At 46.3% G+C, this 16,865-nt stretch overlaps 1 protein-coding gene across 2 annotated transcripts in view; it reads right to left on the bottom strand.

The window, feature by feature from the left end:
* The window catches only part of DENND2B (DENN domain containing 2B), a 155,995-nt gene that overhangs the window by 96,986 nt on the left and 42,144 nt on the right, over positions 1-16,865 (bottom strand). The window contains exon 1 of one of the 2 annotated variants that reach the window (XM_054583027.1): positions 4,956-5,214. The exons of the other annotated variant lie outside the window; for it this stretch is intronic. The gene's annotated coding sequence lies outside the window, so the exon portion shown is untranslated. Of the gene's footprint in view, positions 1-4,955; positions 5,215-16,865 lie in introns of those variants that run through there. 2 annotated transcript variants of the gene reach the window in all.

Below are 16,865 nucleotides of genomic sequence, written 5' to 3'. Positions count from 1 at the left end.
CATTCAAACAGCACTTTAAATCAGCATCTAAGAGTTGGACCCTCCTCCTTTTTCCCAGCCTAAGGCATGAGATGGCCATTAACCCTACCACCAAAACCCAAAACTTCAGCAAATCTAACTGTGTTTCTTCTCTCTTACTCACACTGTGGACAGAGGCTCACACTGGGGAGGAAATCACCACCACATCTAACACAACGTACATGGGGATAAATCGCACACTTGATACTTTTTTAGATCCTGCCCGGCTCTTGGCCCCGATCCTCTGTGTTCAGAGACTAAATGGGCAAACAGACCAAGAGAACATATGGGCACCAGGGCTGCTGCCAGGCTCGAGGGCAAATGAACAGGGGTGCCAACCCCAATGCCGGCTGCCCCCGCCTACCGCTGTGCTCCAGGACCTGTTAGGGCTGATGCAGCACCGTCTCCCTGAGCCCCCCGGGGGCGGGCCAGCCTTCTGCTCAATTGTGAAGGCCTCCTGGGTCCACCCAGGTACCCCCTTCTATCTGTACCTCCGCTGCCCCCCGAGAACTACCTTCTCTCCAATCCTCTTCCCCAGGGTCCCTCTCTTCTAGCAGCCTTCTGCTGTTTCAGACCTTGATTCCCACAACCTTCGTTCATCTCAAGTTTCCCATACGGTCCTTCATTCACTGTGCTGCTTCCTATTAGTCGATCTCCAGTTCACATACAAACTCCTTCAGTGACAAGTCACACAGAATAAGGGCCCGGATCTTTGAAAGCGTGGGGTGGTTTCATGACAAACCCTTAGGAACAGGTCAGCTTTGGTTGAGAAGGGCCTTCACACCCTAATTGCATGTAATTCACCCTTTCTAGGGAAAGTGCAATCACCATCCAGGCAGTTTTTAGATGAGAAGAATACTGTGATAATTTCAACAGCCCCTCAACAACAGTGTATGGGAGCCAAAAAAAATAAGAGAAGGGATCTTTGGAAAAATCCTTCAATAATGTAGTCTAGACTCATTTAACATCTTCCTCTCCCCTTCACATACACGTGTGTGCACACACACAAACAGAGGAGTTTTCTAGGGTTTATGGCTAGAAACAGAGACGCCAGATTTTTTCAATCAGACAACATGACGTGGCATGTTCCCTAAGAAAAATGACAGATGTGCTCATCATTTCCCCCCAACCCACCTGAGACACATGGATGCAGTGTCTCCTCCCAGCATGAAATAGATGCAGGAGTCCTCCACCCCACCCCCAGAAGAAGGCACTCACTAATTCAAGTTTTCCCACAGGCTTTAAAGACAAATCCCTGCAGACTATGCCAGATGGTCTTTTTTTTTTTCTTTCTTTCTTTCATGCCCTCCTGTCCCCTTCTCCACTTTCCATGGTTCCTCTAACTCAAAGAACTCAATTATCTGCCAGCAGATTTCCCCTCCCCCTCCCCCAGCTTGCCCTAAACATCCTCTCCTCCCCAGCCAATGAGAACACAGAAGGGAGGCTGATCGGGGCTCTGCAGGGCAGCTGCCTGGCCTCCTGCAGGCTCACATACGTGTTCCCTTTGCTTGGCTGCCTCAGAAAACGCTCTGAGGCCCAACATTGGAAATCAGGAATCTCTTTGGTAACAGCTAAGAGAAGCACAAGGGAGGCATGCTCTTCGGTCTCTCAGTCCCACCAGCCTACAGAGAGGTGCTTTGGAAGGCCCAGGACTAAGCCCCTCCCACCTCCCTCAGGTACCAGGCAGGCCTCCCCAAAATAGTTCTCAGAATCAGAGGGGGTGGGGAATGGAGCACAGCCTCCCTTAGTTCCAGGCCATCAGCGTGGCCATGATATTTGGAGTCTGGGGTGCCCTTCCCAATTATACACCCTTCATTCCAGGGGCAGGAGCAGAGCCAAGAGCATTAAGGATGCTCTTGACCTGTCCTCCAAGGTATTTCAAAGATTCAACTCCCTTGGGCAACTGATCATCCTAATTTTAGGAGGGGATCCAGGGGGAGAGTGTGCAGAAAGGGGAGTAGAGGAAGGGGGGGAGAGAGAGTGAGAACAGGAATGTTACTTTTTAATCCTTAAGGAATATGGAGGGATCCAAGTTGTGACTCAGCTCTGGGAAGCTGGACGGACCAGGCGTGGGGAGCAGCTGCAGCCCCAGTCTAAGCTGCGGACAACTTCTCCTGCAGGCCTTAGAAGCTGCCGTGACCTGATTCACCTGGAAAAAGGCCTCTGTTGTTGCAAAAAAAAAAAAAAAGCCTACTCTGGGTCTTTTTAGGGGCTTCTTCCTAGTCACCATGCCAGGGCATGGCTGGCAGGTTTTTCCCTGTGTAGAAGTAAAAGCTGAGGCCCCCATGGGGGCCCGGCCCCTCCCTGTGTTCCCACCTGGTACACCTGAGCCCCACCAATTCCCTGAGCACAGGTCTCGGATGCCCTTGCTGGCGTCTCCTCCCACCCCCGCACCTCTGTGCCTTGGCACAGACCCACGGCCTATCAAGTATCTCTGCCCTTGGAATTCCCACTTCCTTGTTTCTTTCTTTCTTTCTTGTTTCCCTCTAAGCTGCAGCCACAGGAGTTCCGGAAAGAGCTGCCCAGCCCCCAAGGGGCCTGGCAGAGCAGCAACGCTTCCTGCCCATTCGAACCCTGCCTTTCCAGCCCAGATCCAAGGAGAGAGGCCTTTGTGCCCTCGCAGGGTGGCTTCCCCAGCAGAAGCGAGCAGGAGGGAACCAGCCCCGGCAAGCGGGAGCCTCTCCACCAGCTACTGAAATTTAGGACGTCGTAACCACCAGCTAGCAGTGGGACGTGACCGAAGCGCAGGGACTCCCGGAAGCCCTCTCCTCTGTACCGAAACACGAGTCAAGTGACCTGAGGAGGCGTCCTCTCTGGAGGATCATTCATGAGGCTCAAAGTCTACAGTGAACACCACTCTTTCTAAACTTCCCAACGCAAGATGGCCCTATTTTTTCCTTTAACATCTTAAAGAAGTCTTCTCAGGTTTTTCTCATTTTTATTTAGAAACACAGAAGAGAAGAGGGTACTTTATAAATGGGGAAACCAGAGCAGAGAGGCAAAGTGACTTTCCAGAAGAGAGTTGGGCCATCCTTCAAATTCCAATTCACCTTACCCTCTATAGGGTTTGACTGACTTAAAACTGCTTTCATGGAAAGTATCTCACTGGCTCCTCCCAACAATCCTGTGAAATAGTTTTATCATTTTTTCCATCACATAGCTGATAAATCTGAAGGTCAGGGAGGTTAAGGGACTTGCCAGTGTCCACCTTGAGAACCTGGCCATGGACTTGAGTCTCCTAACCCCAAATCCATTATTTGTCTGCAACACCCAAAGAAAGGTCACCTGCTAGGCTCTTCCCACAAGTGGGAGCGACAGAATTAGAGGAGCCCCAGCCACAACCACATGAGCAGAGGAGAACTGACATCCTGGGTCAGCGTTGCCCACTGCCACACAGTAGGGCCTCCGCCTCACACCCTGCTGCTTTAATCCCAACCAACAGTGTTATGACATATCCCTCCACCCCACCTCCGCCCCCCACCAGTAAAACACACTTCCCAAGCAAAGGATCCCTGAAGTGTAGTGAAAAAAGGCCCCATTTTGGAAGAGCCCCATCTGAGGTCCGGGGCCACTGGGTTCACCTCGTGGACCCTCAGGCCAGAACATTCGTGCACAAGCGTATACACTTGGGGAGCCCACAGTGGGGGTGGCCAGTGCTTTCATTGGCAAGCTGACCCGGAGTGAGGCAGAAGGCCCCCTCATTGTTTGCCAGAATACAAAAGGCATTCTGTTCAGAAAGTTCAAGAAGAAAAACCGAAGAGCCAGGACAGCAGCGGTTCCTTCACCCCAACAGAGAAACTAAAGTTGCATGAGGTCCAGGGGTGAGTTTAAGATAGAACATGGCGGAAGCAGAAGCACACCTCCTGACGGGCCTCCACTGCAGAGCGCGTCTGTTGCGTTTACCCTCCTAATAAGATCGCTGACCATCTAGCTCCCCCTTCGCCTATGACAGTGCCTTTCTGAATGAGTCTCCACTCCTAGGCCACGCTGAGCTCCCCACACACCACACCAATAGGTCGGAACAAGTTTTACTGAAACAGGACAAACAGGGCAGGAGCACACTGCGTGCCCTGAGATCTGGTTCAAACATTAACCCAAGGACTCCATGGGCACAACCCCTGAACCTCATGGCTCCTCAGGCCACCTAGCTCTTAGCGGCTGCCTCTGAGAACTCACTCACGTATCTGGATAGGGAACCTCTTTGCAGCCGCTCCAACATAAGACCTGCCCTTTACCTCCCCCTTGCCCACTCCCCATATATCTTTAAGGAAAGCCTGTGATGGACCTTACTAATGAGGAAAGATAGCTTGCTTTTTACCAAGCTCCCTGGGAGAGACAGACACATAGGCTGGCAGGCACACGCACACATGCACACACACGCCACCCCCGGACCCCAGTTTAGATATCCTTAAGACAGTGCTCAGTCCTAACAACTGCTCCAGAGAGACTTGGAACTCCCCACAGGCTCCTAGCTGAGTTAATTAGCATTTTTTTTTTCATCACAGGTCAGACACAGCAGCATCAAGAGACAAAACAGACAGTGTTCACTAGAACAAATCTAGCCACTCAAAAGACACTGGAGTTTTCACTTAAGAACTACAAGCACAATGTTGGAGTGACGATAACTCATTTTCTATCAGATTCTTCCTGTAAAATATCATAAGCCTTTGCTCTGAATAAAAGTAAGATGATTTCTACAGTGAAGTCTAAACACTTCAGGTTCAGCGAAAGTGAGATCAGCTATACTTGCAAAGTTAAGAAAATTGGCTGTACCCCTCCTCCTTAAACTAATAGAATCCAACTGTTAGAGCATGACATCATTCCCGAGCCCCAAACCCTGAGCAGAAAGTACAGACACTCGCCTGCCTCACAGAAAACAGCCCAAGACTATGGCCCGGAACGGAGGAAAAACAATCTGAGCCCGGAGCTGACCTTACCTGAAAGTCCCGGTGCTTTCCTGCCCACTCCATTCTCGGCAGAGTTTGGCTCACACCACAGTCTGTCAGGGAGCCCAGGGCCCCCAGATCCACTCACTTAGCTCTGATACCTGCTGTGAGCTTCCCACAGCTCCTTCCTCTGACCTTTCGTGGCGCTCCTTCCAGCCAAATGAGCAGAGCTCGGCTAGCCGGCCAGGCCAGTTGTCATGGAGACCCTGTTCTCGCCAGCGCTAGCTCGATCCTGCGTGCTCGCGCGCGCTCTCTCTCTCTCTCTCTCTCTCTGTCTCTCTCTCTCTCTCTCTCTCTCTCTCGCTCTCTCTCTCTCTCAATTCTGGGAGGCTTCCATGAAACAGCACTGTCTTTTGATCAGCTCAGTTTTTGCTCGCATTCCACTCCTCCTACCTCCCTTCCAGTCAAACAAGGGCTCTGGACTGCTCCTGGGAACTTGCTTAAACAGCTCAGAGGGGAGAAGGGAGAAGACAGTGAGTGGACTTGTTTTCTTCCCCTCCAGTGTCTCCTTTTTTTTTTAATAACTTGGAAGAATCCCTGTGGTGGGGTGGTGGTGGGGGCAGGGGAGAGCTAGCTGGAGCAGTTGGAGGGGAAGCAAGCCCTTTCCCTGGGTCCTGGAGTATGGTGGCTAGGCGGACCCAGATGCACTGCCTTGACTTGTTTGTGCACTTGGGATTTTCCAGGCAGCAGCTGAGGCAGAAATGCATTCACATCCCAGGAGTTCCCCTGGACTGGCCTCTCTGCTTACCTTGCTGCCTGCCCAGGTCGTGGCGGTGGCTTTAACCAGTGCAGGGACTCATGGTACTAGTGCTGGTGCCCAAGCAGTCTCTCATCTTCCTGCAATGGAGAGGAAAGACACTAGGTCAGGACCAATAAGAGTCCTGGGCAAGTCCAGAGTCACAGCCCAAGCAATGAAGTTGATACAACTACATCCTCATCTCTCTTCCCTGCTCTGGGCCTGCAGCTAAAGCCCAGACTTCCTGTGAGCTGCTGTCATGGCCAGTAAGAGTAGCACCCCTGTCCGAGAGCTGGCATAGTGCACAGGACACAGCAGGCCCTCAAGTTTAATCCCCCTGCGGACATTTATGCTTTTACATGCAGTACTTTGTTTGATCCTCAGAACCTTATGAAATACACAGGACAGATAGTATTATCACCATTTTATAGGTGGGAAAACTGAGGCTCAGAGAGATTGAACCTTTAGCCCACAGTTACAAAGCTAGTTGTGCAGTCCAAGAACTAAGAGTAGAGACCAGTCTGCTTCCCTCAGCCCAGTGCACTTTCCACTGCAGTACACTGCCGTCTGATCTTACAAACTAACAACTTTCTGATAACCAGTTGTGAAATACAAGGCTGGGTTCCCAGGGAAAGGCGGATAAGCCTTCTGAGTGATAGTGAGGTAGGTCTGACCATCATTCTTTTAGTCCGAAGACTCTTATGATAGCATCTATGAGATGTGGAAGGACTGGTGCACACTTCAGAGGGAAAAAGTCCTGCCCTATAGCAATAAATTATCTTACATTTTTCCAAAATACTCACACAAATCTTGGCTCACCTATTCAACACAATAGGCCTGAGAGTTAAGGCTGGTATTATCATACTAATTGAACAAATTGTTTTTTAATCTAAAAGAGAGGTCAAATGGCTTGCCCCAGGTCACAGAACCAGACAATATCAACTCCAGAAATCATATCCAAGCCTTTCTACTCTCTTCCATGTATATCAAGCACAGTAGTTCCTAAAGTGCCAAGCAGAGAAGGAATCAGAAGACCTTGGCAGTGCCTGGCTCTACCACTAGCCCTGTGCCCTTGGGGAAGTCATCTAATCTCCAGTTTCCATCCATAAAACCTATCGTAGTTGATAAGGCTGAGATGAACATAGAGAGAGATAATGTGTGAAAACATTCACCTTAAATCAGGCACTGAGCTAAGGACTTTTTTCATCTCAGCTGCTCTTCACCACAGACAAACAACAAAAACCTGGGACGGTTGTTATCACCCCCAAAAAGAGGACAAAGAGCCTCCAAGGGGGTACACACCCAATTGCCCACTGAAATGCCCAATCTGATCCAAGTACCAGCTCAGGAGTCCCTCACAGTGTCCCAAGTCTGCAAAGAAAGAGACGATGAAATGGCAAGCTCAAGACCAACAAATCCTTAAGGTATTTCCCCCTTCCCACTCCCCACAGGTGTCCCTCAGCTCTTTTCCTGACTCTCAAAATGCACGTTCCACTTGTCCAGTCCTCACACTGAAAAAGAAGAGGTGACGCCCATCCAATTCTAACATAAGGTATTATTCACAGTTTTAATATTATCACCAAGGTTTACTGAGCACCTGCCATGGGTCAGGCATTTTTCCAAGAAGTATGAGGGGCCAGGGGCCAGGGCCAAGTACTGAAGCCGATACAGTCAGTCTTTGAAGCGATCTAAACTTCAAAAAAGCCCCCGCTCCCGACCAGATGCAGAATGCAGGCCATGCTCCCCCTAGTGGCGCACTGGAATTGTACAGGTTCCTTAGGACCTGTCCACAGCCTAGGGAGACACCGGAAGGGCCCCAGTGCAGGAGGACTGGAATCCCTGCTTGGGTGCCGCTAGTGTGTCTGAGCTCCTCGAAATGGGCAAAGCCAGCAGACAGCTGAACCCTTGTCTGAGCTCCTCGAAATGGGCAAAGCCAGCAGACAGCTGAACCCTTCTGCTGCTTCTGCAAAGCTGGATTCAGATCAATCCTAGCTGTCCTGTCCCGAAGGCTGGGGCTTTTACAGCCTTCCGTGTGGTCCAGTATCTGTCGAGAAGCCCACGGGCATGCCTGTGCCAGAAACCTGGGGGACAGCCATCTCCCCACCTCTCTCCCCACATCCAATCCATTGACCAATTCCATATAATTCTACTTCCAAAATGTGTCTTTCATCTGCCAAGCCCCTCCCCTTAATTACTGCAAACACCTCCTAATTGCCCCAGCTCCCACCCCTGTCTCCACGGGGCTGTCTGAATCGCCTCTTACCGCCGGGCCTGTCCTTGCCCGCCGCACTTAGAATAAAAATCTAAATTCTTACCCGGCCTCTGGGGCTCAGTGTGATCCTTCTCCGGCCTCCTCTAAACGTGTTTCCTGCCCTCCCCCTCCGTATGCCAGCTACATAGGCCTTTCTGTAGTTCCCCAAAACTCCCGGATTTTTTCCATCTGTTCCCCTTTGCCTGGGACATTCCCCCACACCCTAGTCTTTGCCTGGCTGACTCTTACTCACCATGCCTTGACTTGCCTCTCACCTGCTCAGAGAACTCTTGCACCATCCTCCAAACGACGTGAAAACTTACCCTTCACAGCACTCACCATAATTTGTTACTGTGCATTTGGGCGATTTTTATTTAATGTCAGCCTCCCCCCATGATTCCTTAGGAGCAGGAATCTGGCCTGTTTTTTGGTAACCACCATACTTCCTACATTTAGTATAGGGAGCACCTCACAGCTGGCATTCAACAAACAGTTGCTACATGAATGCAGAAAAACCCATTCCTGTCTTACAGGAAGAAGAAGCTTAGAACAGCTACTTCATGTCACTCATTGTATTTTTTCATAGACTAACAAACTGTAATTACAACTCCTTTCCTCATGCATCTTGCCTACTGGCTCAACCAAAAATTCCTGTAAAGTCTCCCTGTGGTTTGTTTCCCAGAACTTCCCCCGTAAGGTCACTTCTCTGGGGACGCGCGCCAGGGTGCTACAGCCTCTCCCGTTACCAGAGTGCCCACTCACAGGCGCTCCACCGCCAGTGCCACTGCCAAACCACACGGGACGCAGCAACGGCCCAGACCCCACAGGGGAGGAGAAGGTTCTCCAACTCAGCTCCGTTCAGGGACAAAAGCACTTTTCTCTCGCCTCCCACAGTTCTGTAAGCAAGTCACTGTGCTTACAGAAAATACATTGTTACCTTAAAAAACAAAAAGCGAAAAGAGCCCTGACCAGGTGGCTTGGTTGGTTGGAACATCATCCCAAACACCAAAAGGTTGAAAGTTTGATTCCCAGTCAGGGCACGTACCTAGGTTGTGGGTTTGATCACTGGTCAGGGCACAAAGCGGAGGCAACCAATAGATGTTTTAAAATTTGGAGATAGATGTAAAAGGTTTAAAAAAAAATGTTTGTCCATTACTAAAATAACTTTTGAAAACTCTTGTCTGCGGGGTGGGGATAATGAGGCGCAAATACCAGCATGAGCAGTGTGACTGAGTCCAACCCCTCTCATGAGATAGAGTACCAGCAACACCCTGAAACCCCTTTTGGCTTCATCTCCTGCCCACTCTTCCCCTGCCGCCGCCACCCCGTTAAAGGCACAACCACAGCACGTCCCCTAGCGCTCTGCAAACAGCAGGCTTCCCCTCCCTCACCACACCTCTCACACTGCGACAGTCAGCTGAGGGCCTCTCTCCTTCCCCGACTAGCAAAACCTGGTAGCCTTCAAGCCCAAACTCAGTTAACACCTCCTCTGTGAAATATTTCTTGATCTCCTGGCAGAATGTTTATCTACTCTGCAAGCCCAGGGCAGCTGGAAGGTGCATTTATTACGGTATTTACATCACCTTATCACTGGCTTGTACCCCTGGCTCCCTCACAGTCATGAGCCCCTTGAGGTCTATCCACTATAGTATTTCATTCACAGTGGGCAACCAATTAATGTACGTAGGATATATGAATCCCTGAAAACGACTCTAAAAAACAAAACCAGAAACAGTTGTCCTCTCCAGAAGATGAGGGAATTCCAGTGAAATTCCATGATAATTAGATTCTCGACTTGGTCACTAGAAGAATTTATATTTTTCTTGTCTCTTTAAAAACAACTGAAGTTCTGTTGAAAACACAGGAGCAGAGTAAATCTTTTAAAGTCACTCCTTACTTTGTAATCAAAGGAAGATTCAAGAAAAGTACGCTGTTGTTTTAATGCTATTGGTTGGATGTTAGAATGCCTAAGAGAGGCAATATACCATCAGATGTCTCTGGGGAGCCCAGCTCCCAGCGCTCACCAGATCGGGGTTCAGCGGCATCTCCCCTGAAGACACCCAGTTCTACCCAACTCACAGGGAATCACCGTGGGTCCTGCCCAGTTCTCCTACACGGGACTCTGGCGGCCAGGTGCGCAGGCAGGTTTCGCACAAGAGCCCTTTTAGGGCTTTACAACTTTCCTTTCCTACCTCTGAGAGGCTATGTGCAGTGGGGGGCAGGGAGAACTAAAAATCCAGGAGCAGAGAGCCAGCACACTGGAACCCAGGTCCTGCTTTCCACGGTAATGACAGCTTGAGTGAGCCCCTGTTCCCCCTTAGGGCCTCAGCTTTTTCCTGCATATGATGAGATGGCTGTTGGGACTAGCTGTTCTCCCATAGTCTGTCTAGCTTGAATGTCCTACTGTATTGTTCTGTTGCAGTGATCTAGCCCCACCGCTTTCTGAATGAGTTCAAAGCAGCAGCAGGAGCTTGTCTTAGAGGCAACAGAGTCTCCACCTAACCAGGGGTGTCCAACCTGTGGCCCATGGGCCATGTGTGGCCCAGGATGGCTATGAATGTGGCCCAACACAAAATTGTAAATTTACTTAAAACGTTATGAGGTTTTTTTGTGATTATGTGTCACAATGTATTTAATGTGTGGCCCAAGACAACTCATCTTCCAGGGTGGCCCAGAGACACCAAAAGGTTGGACCCCCTTGCAACCTTTCAGCAGAGCCCCAGGCTTGGGTCTCCGGAGTCGTCTGCCTGGAATTAGAGGAGACTGTCACCAGAGGCAGCCTTTCCTGGAGGAAGGATGGGAGACTCAGGCTTCCGGCGAAGGGAAGGCTGGGGAGAGAAGAAAGGCACCACCCACAGGAGGGGGAAATCAGGAAGAGGCCTGGGAAGTGCCTGGAAGAAGACTGAGGCTCAGCCAGGGACTCTCTCCTGGCCATCGTAAGAGACAAAGCGCCTTTACAAAGCAGAACTAGCAAAATCTAAGTTCCCCTGGAAGACGATCTGCCTGTTGCAAATCAAGCAGTCTCCTCATGGGCTCTAGTAAGGCCTTTGAACCAACAAAACAAATGTCTCCCTCCAGATGGCAATCCCAGCCCCCTTTGTCTGAGAGCCGCATCTGGCAGGACCTCCAGCGAGTTGGCCACTGCTACACATACTTGCTTGCACAGCCTCCCTGGGAAAACAGAGGAATGCCCATTCCATGCGCAAATCTTGGCATTTATGGAAGGGAATTCTCCCAGGTCCTTATTCCTGCCCTAATCGCACCCATTTCTCACCCCTCACACTCCGAACTACATCCCCCCAACCAACCCTAAGGCTCTGAACTAGAAAAGTGTGGGGTTCAGCCTGTGACTGCCCTCTGATAGATCCCACTGCCCTGTGGTCAAACAGTTGCTGAGCATCTTCAGGCCAGCCGAGCACACTCTCCTTCGGCCTGCGCCAGCCTTCCAGCCCTAGTCCACCTCCCCTCAGCTCACAATCCTCAATATGAAGCTCAAGGTTCAGGTCCCCCAAGGAACACGGTACTCAGTGGCTTGATCCAGCCTCTTGGAGTATCTGTCACAATGCTCATCTAATGCTAACTTCCTGGAATTTCTCAGACCCACAGGCCCCTAACCACTGTCCCTTGTTAAGTCCGCGCATTCTAACACTTGGCCACATAAACACAGTCTTGGGGCCAGGAAAGACTGTACTGAGAAGGCAATATCCCAGGCCCCTCTAAAAGCACTATTTTGCCCTTTCAGAATGGGTTTCTCATGCGCACTTGGTTTACAACTCTGAGCTCAACCAAGACCTTTCTATTATTATTTTATTGATTGTAAAAAGAGGGAAGAAGGAAGAGAGAGAGAAACATTGATTGGTTGTTCCACCTATCCATGCATCCATTGGTTGCCTTTTGTATGTACCCTGACCAGGGATCAAACCCACAACCCTGGCATATCAGGATGATGCTCCAGCCAACTGAACTACCTGGCCAGGGCTCAACCAAGATCTTAATCTGTCATGACTGAAGCTTCAGAACAGGTAGGCAGGGTACTAAGTGGAGGAAAGGAGATGAGAAATAAGAGGAACGTGGACTCAAATGGCTTTTCCATGATATAACCAAGAAAACCCCTTGAGCCTGGGAAAAGAGTACCCCACAAAATAAGTCCTGGGCCAAGCTGGGGAATGTGGACCCAGACTGTGTCACCTCTGTGCCATCTCCCTTGATTTTTCCTGGCTGGACTGGGTTCTCTACCCCTACCCCTGTGCCCCTTGGAAAGCCTGCTACACCAGCTGTGCCCACTGCCTCATGTTTTGGTACACCAAGGCTAATTCAGCTTAATCCTCCTTCTAGCCTGTAACAGTCTTCAGGAAGGACTATGTCTTAATTCTGAACCCTAGCTTGGGGCTCTGTACCAAGATTAATAATTTTTTAATATATGAACTAATGAAACCAACCAATCAGTGAATCAATCTAATTGATAAGAGATCAACAATATCACTGTAGAACCTAAACAATTTGGTGCTTAGCACCTCGGAGTGGCCCAGGGTATCCAAGATAAAGTGAGTATACAAGAAGACCATAAGTGATATATGAACATTTTAAAAATTTTCAGTATTTTTATATTTCTCTTAATGTGCATCAGAAAAAAGATAACCAGCTATTAACCCCATTTTCACTAGTTTCACTGATTAGACCAATGCTAAAGAAGGTATTTTTTCTTTGCTTTTAGTTTTATTTTGCTAAAATTAGTGGATACAGTTTAAAGAGAAACAGGATACTTGCAATGTATCTCTTCCAGAATATTTATTAACTACAATGGCAGAAATAGAGAACTTGACAGTAGAGAAAGCTGTGGTGTTCTTCCCCAAAACCCATAACCTCAATATAATTATGAGAAAAAAATCAAACAAACCTAACTTGAAGCACATTACATAAAGTACCTGACCAGTACTCCTCAAAAGTGGGAGATCACAAAAGAGAAGGACAGACTGAGGAATTGTCATAGACGGGAGGAGACTAAAAGACACACCAACTAAAGGTAATGGGGGATCCTGGATTAGATACATCCTGGAAGAGAAAAAGGACCTTAGTGGGAAAAACTAAGGAAATCCAACTCAAGTCTCTAGTTAACTAAGTTTATAGTTTCCATTATACCAATTGATATCTGTACCACAGTTATATAAGATTAGGGAAAGTGTCTTTGCAACTTTTCTGCAATTATAAAATTATTTAAAAATAAGGAGATTTCAAAAAGCCGATTTAAAGATAAATAAATAAATAAAAGTACATATGGTATAAATCATAAAGATGGGTGAGAATTACTAGTTACCCTTCACACCCTACCTCCCAGAAAAGCTGACCCCAGAATGAGAACACTGGACATAGAAGAATATTTAGTAAAAGAGGGAAGTATTCACTTTATATTACTTGGGAAAAAATAAATTATCCCATTTTGTTAAAGAACACATGTCACATATATAATGCACCAAAAAAAAAAAAGTCTGTGTTAAAAATAACCTATGCTGAACAAAGTACAGATGGCATTTATTAAACAGGAAATGGGACACAGCTCTTGGACAGTAACTTGGCTATATCAATTAAAATGCTCATATCCTTTGACTCAATATCCTCACTTCTAGGAAGTTATACTAAGAAAAAAATTCTAAATATGAGGGGGAATGTATATTCCTTGCCTTATTTATAATAATGAAACAACTTCTAAGTCAGTCATTATTAGACTCATAAACTTTATACTATGTTATATACTATGTTACAATATAAAAATACACTTATATTGTAATATAATATGTGCATGTGTGAGAGAACCTATATGTGTGTGCATGTGTGTATAAAACTGAACCGAGAATGTTTCTCACAATACACATCTTTACTATGTGTGATTTTCTCTGTTACTTTCTATACTAATCTATTTCATTAAGAAAAGAGTTTGTTAGAAGCCCACTAAATTGATTTTATAACCAACTAGTGATGACATGCAGTGTGAAAAACACTGCACTAAATCAGCAATTTTCCACCAGTGTGTGGCAAGAATTTTTAAAATGTTCAATCCCTGACTATTTACTCAGGGGCACTGACCTCTTCCCTTAAACTGTCAAATTAAAAAAAAAAAAAAAGACTATAGCCAACACAACAATAGCTGTCCAGTAAGAATGAATCAAACTTGTACCTATTTTTCTGTCAGATTGGCAAAAAATATATTTTTCAGTGTGCCGCAGAATTTTAGTAATTAGTTTATGTGCGCCACGAGATGAAACAGGTTGAAAATCACTGCACTAGATGGACTATTGTGCAGCCATTAGGAAAGATGACTATAACCAACAAACTGGTAAGGTTCTAGGAAAAGAAAAGGTGAAAGAGTTGCTTTTCACTATGCTTTTTGTACCTTTTGAATTTACAACACATATGTGTATTACTTATCTAAAAATTAAGTGATGACTGTGAAGACTTGAACAGCATCAGACAATGCTAATTATGCAGGGCAAAGCCATAACTACACTAAAAATGTACAATCATATACAAGTGAAAAAAAGTATACCAAAACAACAATCACATGCTAGCCATTTTTTCCTTTTTACTAAGTTCTAAATACACTGTTACTATTTTATTTCTACAATTTAACATACATGTTTATTTTCTTAAATTAATACATTTATTCACATAGAAGATTTCAAAGCTAACAGTAATGCTGGGTAACAGGTACATGAACATTCACATTTAAACTGAACATATAAAAATATACTCTCTATATTTTTAATTACATTTCTTAAATGAAAGATTTCAATAGCGGACCCTCTCTCCAGGCCTGCTTCTCCTCATCCTCAAACTCAGGACGATACTCCCAACAAAGTGCTGGGATAGGATTTAACACCATTAGTCAACTGGACACCTTTCTTCTTTGTAAAGAGGTTCTAACAAGGACCACACCACCCCTATGGCTTCTGAAGATTCCCATTCAGACCTTTGTATGTGGGCTAGTTTCAGCATTCCATTCACATGCTGGACTCTCTCTTTTGTGTTCTTTGGCTCCCCCTTTTCCCCCCACCAAGCCATTGTTCATTCCTTCATATTTTTTTTATTTATTAATTTTGAGAGAGAGAGGGGAGGTAGGGAGGGAGGGAGAGAGAGAGAGAAACATGGGTTTGTTGCTCCACTTTTGCATTCATTGGTTGATTCCTTTTTAAAATTTTTTTATTGCTGTTGAATTACAGTTGTCCCCACTCTTCCTTCATGGCTCTCCCCTGCCCTGCCCATGCCCCCTCTCCCACATTCAATCCTCCCTTCCCTGTTTTCCTTATCCGTGGGTCCTTTTTACACGTTCCTTGACTTGACCCTTCCCCTTCTTTCCCGTTACCCCCTCCCCCCTCCCCTTGGGTCACTGTCAGCTTGTTCTTTATTTCCATGTCTCTGGTTCTATTATGCTCGCTTGTGTATTTTGTTGATTAGGTTCCACATATAGGTGAGATCATATGGTTTTTGTCTTTCACCGTCTGCCTTATTTCTTAACATAATACTCTCCAGTTCCATCCATGCTGTCACAAAGGATAGGAGTTATTTCTTTCTGCTGCATAGTATTCCATGGTGTGAATGTGCCACAGTTTTTTTTACCCACTCATCTACTGATGGGCACTTAGGCTGTTTCCAGCACTTGGCTATTGTAAATAACGCTACTATGACCATTAGGGTGCATAGGTTCTTTTGAACTGGTGTCGCAGGATTCTAAGAGTATAATCCCGGCAGCGGAATCCCCAGGTCAAAAGGCAGTTCCATTTTTAGTGTTTGAGGAGACTCCACGCTGTTTTTCACAGTGGCTGCACCAGTCTGCATGTGTGCCCTGACCAGGGATTGAACCTGCAACCTTGGCCTATCAGGATGATACTCTAACCAACTGAGCTACCTGGCCAGGGCCCATTCCTTCATATTTTTAATCACATAAAACCTCTTCTGAGCAAAGGGACAATTTCTTATTCTTCTTTAAATTTCCAACAGACTGTAATGCAGTGCTTTCTTTACACATAGTAAGTGTTCCATAAGTGTTTACTGAATTAGCAATATCTTAGACAAAACTCCAGAACAGAGTATATGAATTATGAAAAGTGGCAAGGACACATAGAAGGAAGCACTGATCACTGGATATTAAGGACAAGTCACTCTAAAAAAAAAGAAAAAAAAGGAATTACTTTAATGAAATTAATGTAGAATTATTATAAAGAATAAAGAAGATAATATGTAAAACACCCAGCAACAGATAGCAAGTGGTCTATAAATAATAGCTTGGGGATTTAAAAATAATATGCATACATATTTACCTGACACATACAAGGGTCCAGCAGAAGTAAGGCCTACTTGAGTGTAGTAGGTAGGGTAACAATGTGGGTGTAATAATTTATAGTTTTAATGTCAATATTTCACCTAAAACATCATATGGTATGCTTGAACGTGATATTGTTATGTTACAGAATTATATGCTTATGATCTTGTAATAAAATACTTTGTAATAAAAAAGAGGCGTTATTTGTGCCAGACCCTGTATTTGCGTATGGTATGTTTTATGCATCATATAAACACAACATATGCACACACTATATAAAAGAATGCAAGCATGTCAGGGACACAATTTAACCCGATTCCAGAAAAAAATTCTCTTGATTTTGTGGATAAAACAGAAATATACTGGCAGCTGGACGGTAGCTCAGGACAGAGAGGCTGAAAATGGATCAATGCTAAGTAGGAAGAAGTGCTCTGGAAATCCTAGAAGTCCTGACACTCCCCATCTGTTCTAGATCCTATCATGATCACCCTTTTTATCAATGACTTACATAAGACTTGCTTATTGAAAATGCATGTGAGAAATTAATTGGGAGGCATAATTAATACACTAATCAGGAAAAAAAGGCCTCCACAAACTAGA

Source organism: Pteronotus mesoamericanus, unplaced genomic scaffold (genome assembly GCF_021234165.1).
Source record: "Pteronotus mesoamericanus isolate MK-2021 breed Mesoamerican mustached bat unplaced genomic scaffold, CSHL_Meso_final contig_1189, whole genome shotgun sequence".
Classification (NCBI taxonomy): Eukaryota; Metazoa; Chordata; class Mammalia; order Chiroptera; family Mormoopidae; genus Pteronotus; species Pteronotus mesoamericanus.
This window is presented reverse-complemented; position numbering and strand designations above follow the sequence as displayed.